At 46.0% G+C, this 6,000-nt stretch overlaps 1 protein-coding gene across 6 annotated transcripts in view; it reads left to right on the top strand.

Annotated features, from left to right (window-relative positions):
- The first annotated feature begins 2,005 nt into the window (after positions 1-2,005).
- ACSL3 (acyl-CoA synthetase long chain family member 3) overlaps positions 2,006-6,000 on the top strand; it is a 109,048-nt gene continuing 105,053 nt past the window's right edge. For 3 of the 6 annotated variants that reach the window (XM_077826943.1, XM_077826944.1, XM_077826946.1), the window contains exon 1: positions 2,006-2,153. The gene's annotated coding sequence lies outside the window, so the exon portion shown is untranslated. Of the gene's footprint in view, positions 2,154-3,496; positions 3,747-6,000 lie in introns of all 6 variants that reach the window. The other 3 variants (XM_077826947.1, XM_077826940.1, XM_077826945.1) reach the window with 2 other exon arrangements.

Below are 6,000 nucleotides of genomic sequence, written 5' to 3'. Positions count from 1 at the left end.
GTCCCTGGGATGGGGCAGGGGACTCTGCACTGTCTGTGCCTGCAGGCACTGCCCCCACAGCTCCCATTGGGTTAATGGGAGCTGCAGAGTCACACTTGGGATGGGGGCAATACACTGAGACCCCTTGCCCCCACCTTCCCTGGGGCTGCAGGGATTTGCTAGCAACTTCCAGGAGCAGTGCAGGGTCAGGGCAGGCAGGGAGCCTGCCTTAGCCCTGCTGTGCTGACAGACTTTTAGCAGCCTAAAATCTCCTGGTTTGGCTTCAGTAGCCTCCGGGAGACAGAGTGTAATTCTGGAGGCTCCCAGCAAAACCAATTGGAAGACAGGATCCTGGGTGAGGTGGACCATTGGTCTGACCCAGCGTGGTCATTTCTTACAGAACACCCATAGGTAAGCACAAGAAAAAGAGGATTCATTCTGTCATCCACGCACCAACTATAATAATGCACGAGGCACTCTCCCTTTCTGAGTGCAATCTGAACCCTGTGAAGTCTTGTCTGTGTTTACATAAAATAGCTATTGTTTTATCGTGGAACTGTCCTTTGACTGATTGAAGTAAAATTTAAAAGACTAGAAGTTCAAGCCAGAGAGTTCATCACAACTCTGAATTCTCCCCTTTTGTATTCACATCCTATCTATTGTCTTTAATTTGGCATGTGTTTGTTGAACCAAGTGAATCCCTTGGCGGAATGTCACTTCAACTCCCTCCTTCTGAAATTATTAAATTTTTTTCCTTCCTTGGAACAAGTGGGTGACTGGTTCTTCCATTTCCAGGTACACAGGCTTCTATTGTTCCTTTTCTTATCCTCATGACTATAGAAGAACTCTTGAATTTTTAATCTAATGCTGTGATATTACAAGTGATAGCAGCATTATAGGTATTGGCCTGTGATCCTTCATGCTGCTTATAATAAGCTCAGAAATCTCTCATATACTATTTCCATCTTGCAATATTTTCCTCCCTTTCTGAAGGAGATTCATGTAATTACAAGGACACCTCTACAACTCACATATGTCAGAAGAAGGAAACCATGAAGCAGGCAGCCCAGGCCAAGCTATGAGTCTTTCTGGTGCCTATAAGTCTCAGATGACCTGAGGGGAATATTCCTGTTCTCTCCTAACATAAAAAGAGTCCTTGTATTCTGAGAAGACAGGAGTAATAGATCAGGGTACCAATCATTTTAACTGTTTGGTATGAACTGTACCCTGCTAAAAATTAATAGGAGCAACTGAAGAAAAAAATGGAGAAAGTGGCCTAGGGGGAAGTGGTTATCTCTCTACCACTTCACACTTACTTCAACATACTTAAGAGTTGTAAAATGTTCATATTATAGTGTACGCATGCTCTAAAAGTTAAAAAAAAAAATTGCTTCATTTTGTGCTTCTGATTATAATGTTGCTGCATTGATACTTATTTTCAAATAGTACAGCATCTGTAAACACAAAATGAATCTCCCTCATTTAAAATGTTGCTCCTTCTTTACATTAACTAAAATGACACAGTTCAAGTACTTGTAAATCTTTGAGTTTACAAAGTGATTAGGGATTATATTACAGCACTAAATGAGGGGAGGGTGCCTGCAAGGCAATAGTTGTTTGCATAGTAATTATTTACACAATGTGCAGTAATATACACTATTTGCATAATAAATTACTCCATGGACACTAGTGCATTTGAATGGCAACTGTTACTTGTAGCACAGTGTCAGTGGAAATCCGTTACTCGCGCTCTCAGCCCCACCAGCCTATTTCCCCGTCCGAGGCCCCGCCTTCCCTCGCCCTGCGCGCTACAGCGCCTGACCCCGGCAGCGAATGCCTTGTAGTAACCCCTGTGCAGCTCGCGCGCTCCCCTCCCCTGCGTGGCAACCGTTAATAATGTTACTGAGCCGGCCCCTCACGCGCCACCCCGCTTCGGCCAATCACTGAGCGCTCCTCATGTATATGGAATGAGGGTGCTCCGCAGCTGCGTCGGTTTGTGCGAGGTGTGTGCGGTCGGGGAGGCGGGGCCTAAGCCGGGCCTTCATTGGCTCCACGGTGCCGGGACATGGGGCTGCGGCTGGGTGGGTAGTGCAGGGAGCCGCTTGGCATTGTGGGCACGGACCCTAGGCTGGACCCCAGCGTCGCGGCCTGGACACCGGATCCGGCAAGGCGCGGTGAGAGCGGCCGGCGGCCGGCAGCTGCTCTTTTGTTTGGGTGCATTTGCGGGGGTCGGGGGGAGGGGAAGAGACACAGGGGTGCGTTCGTGTGAGGGGCCGGGGGTGGGGGCTCCAGTAGGTGGGGGAGGGGACACAGGGGTGAGTTGGTGGGAGGGGGCCTTATGGTGGCGGCGACGATGCTGGGTGGGGGGGGCTCCAGGAGCTGGGGAGTTAGGTTTTGGGTGTGTGTGTAGTTGTTGGGTGTGGGGATAGTGGGGCCGAGATTGGTGGGTGTGGGAGAGCTGGAGGGAGAGCGGAATGAGGATGGTGGGTGTGGAGGGGGCTGAGGTGGGGGCTGGAGCGGTGTGCTTGGTGGGTGTGGGAGGTCAAGGGGGTGGGGAGTCGAGAGAGGTAGGTGCGGGTGAGGAAGGTGGATGTGAGGGGGCTGGTGGAGGGTTTAGGTTAGCGGGGGCTCAAGGGGGAGGGGATGAGATTGGTGGGGGTAGGAGAGGGCTGGTGGGGCTGAAGTTGGTGGGTGTGGGAGGGCTCAAGGGGAAGGGGAGTAAGGATGGACCAAGAGGAGAAGAGTGTATGGCACATGTATTGGGTAACGTGTGGGGTTGATGGCAGGAAAGGGAAATGGCTGGATGGGGATGTTGAGACTGGTTGAATGTGGGAAGCTGTTTAAATTGGGCTACAGCTTCAGTGAAGGGCAAGTAAATAGGAATTTGGGATTTATTTAGGGAGCTGGGGTCATGAATGGCATCTTTTTGCATTAGGAGCTGCTTGCTGTAAGTTCCAAGTTGTCCCTTCAGTTTCCTTCCCTGATCCTCCAATGCAAAATAACAGTCCCAGGAAATGAAACTACAGATACTGCTTCCCATGTGCAGTTGGTCTAATGACATGTGTAACTCTTTAAAGGGACAGTAACTTAGGCCTTGTTTACACCTAAAAATTAGATTGACAACTGTAGCACTCAGAGCTGTGGAAAAACTTTGTGTCCCGTGCAACATAGTTAAATTGACCTAACCATGACTAGATGCAGCTAGGCCAACAGAGGAATTCCTCTTTTGGGCTAGTTACTGCCTCTTGAGAAGTGGATTATATACATGGACAAAAATACCCCTTCTGTTGATGTAGGAAGTATCCGCACTATAGCGGCACAGGTGCAGTGCTGTAGCATAGAAATACCTTTAGTCTCAGAGTAAGTCTCAGTCCCAGCTACATTAGGTCTCCCAACATTGCAAAACTGCGATTTGGATTATGTCTACACTTGCAGAGTTTTTGCGCTGTCAGTTTCACTGGTGATAGAGAATCAGTAAAAGAAAAGCGCTGGTTTGTGTTCTCACTTACTTCCACAGATTGTGTTCACATTTGCAGCACTTCCATCGCCAATGAGAGCAGCGCACTGAGGGCAGCTATTCAAGAGTACAGCTCTCTCCATTTTGAGGATAGGTCTTGTGGGAAGGAGGGGGCATGATCGTGGGGCATCTTGCGTCCCTGCACAGCCTCCTCTCCCAAAACACTGATCAGCTCCAGTAGCTCAGCATTGCTCCAAGCAGGGGATCCGCTGCTCCATGGAGCAGCCATTGTCACCTGGCCAGATGATAAGTGAGTATTTGCCAAGAAAACAGGAAGGGGAATTTCAAAGTTCTCCAAGGCTTTACAGGGGGAGGGGCGGGCTTTACAGGGGGAGGGGCAGATGGCAGTTTATCTGGCATCAGAGCAGCAGAGCTGCTGGCCAGAGTGGTCACATAGGCACTGTGGGATATCGTCCAGAGGCTAAAAGCTGTGTAAACAGGAAGAACATGTCTCCATTTGCACATCACCGCAAAAGTATCACCGGTAAGAACTGTATGCCTCTTGTGGAGGTGGTTTTCTGTTTGCAATGAAACTTCTGAGTTTCACCGCAAAAAGTAATTGGCAAGGGGAGACGCTTCCACCGTTTTTGTGCAAAAAAGGGACTTTTTGGACTTTAAGTGGCAAGTGTAGACACGCCCTTGGTCTTCACCAGTGCCTCTCAACCTTTCTTGACTACTGTATCAATTTCAGGAGTCTGATTTGTTTTGTGTACCCACAAGTTTCACCTCACATAAAAACCACTTGCTTACAAAATCAGACAGAGAAATACAAGTGTCACAACACACTATTCCTGAAAAATTGCTTGCTTTCTCATTTTTACCGTACAATAAAATGAATCAATTGGAATATAAATATTGTACTTACACTTTGGTATATAGTATATAGAGCAGTATAAACAAGCCCTTGACTGTATGAAATTTTAGTTTGTACTGATTTTGCTGGTGCATTTTATGTAGCCTGTTATAAAACTAGACAAATATCTAGATGAGTTGATGTACCCCCTGGAAGACCGCTGTGTACTCCCAGGGGTACATGTACCTGTGGTTGAGAACCACTGGTCTATACTACCAGTTTCTGTATTTATATCTGCTTTGCTCAGGGATGTGGAAGATCCACACACCCTGAGCAATGCAGTTATACTGACCTAACCCCGAGCGTAGACAGCACTATGTCAGTGGGAGGGCTTCTCCTGTTGATATAGCTACTGTTTCTCATGGAGGTGGAGTACTTATGAGCTCGCCTCTCAGTGCAGGTAGAGTCTTCTCTAAGTGCCACAGCGGTGCAGCTGCACCGTAAGTGTAGACAATCCCTGAGAATTTTTTTTTAAAACTTCCAATTGCACACTGCAGCCTTGCAGTAGGAGCAATGAGAAGGAATGGGGATGCTCAGTCATGTCTACTGTGGTGCTCTAGTTGTTTTGAAACCTGTATATGAGGTGAGTAGACTTTATTTTGTCTAGGCTGAGAGGATTTCATGGGTGATCGTACTGGTGCTGTATCTCTCCACACAGTGGGAGTGGTAAATTATAATGTAGCTTATTTCGAGGAAAGCGTTTGGAGTTAATGACACACAAAAAGACGGACATGAAGCAGAAGGTTTTGTTCTGTCCTGAATATGTCCTGTCTGATGGTACATCTTGGTTTTTTGTTTTTGTGGGGTAGGAGAGGGAGAACAAGTGACTGGAGAAGAGAGATTGAGGGACTTGAAAGCGACAGGCCAAATTTGGTCCAGAATTTGGATTGTGTATTTAAAACAACAATGCTAAAAACAAAACAAACCCAAAACACCCAACTGTATGATATCACATTCCAGTGTAACTTTTTAACAAATAAATATTCCCAACCAGTGGTGAATGCAAACTTTGCAGCATTGTACTAGTGCATGAGAACCAGGACCTGACACTCACTTGACAGTGTCTAAAAAGAGAAACCAGATTGAAAAAATATAGAAAACAAAAAGTTTAAGTAAATTAGATGTGTAAAATTTTCAGTTTTGCTAGTTCTTTAAGTTTAGGTAAGGGAAAGGAAATTTGTAGATATTCTCCAGTCGTGTTGTGCCTTTCTCTGCACAAGTACAACTATGTGACACCCATAAAATGTACTAAAAATGATTTTTTCATCAGCACTTTAAAATTACATGTTACTGTATTTCTAGTGGTCATCTATTACTTAATTCAACGATAATTAAATCAGTGAGGTAGCTCTTTTATAAAGTTGAAAAATGTATAGATAATGGGGTATATACCAGGTAGAAATAGCTAAAATACGGTTTCAGATAATTCCTTAAAGGTGGTGCTATACTTTCAGATTTAAAAAAAAGGGAGGTTTTGTTTTCCTTTTAACTGTTTGATATATTGGTCTGAACTTTTTTCACTCTTCGATCATCCACTGAGAGTCTTTGGTGAGAGTCAAAAGGGGCTTTGCCTGAGCACAGGGGTTCACTCACACAGTTATTAGTACAGGGGGCCTTAAAATCAGTCTCTGCAGTTGCCGACAACACTACA

This window comes from Eretmochelys imbricata, chromosome 9 (assembly GCF_965152235.1).
Source record: "Eretmochelys imbricata isolate rEreImb1 chromosome 9, rEreImb1.hap1, whole genome shotgun sequence".
Classification (NCBI taxonomy): domain Eukaryota; kingdom Metazoa; phylum Chordata; order Testudines; family Cheloniidae; genus Eretmochelys; species Eretmochelys imbricata.
This window is presented reverse-complemented; position numbering and strand designations above follow the sequence as displayed.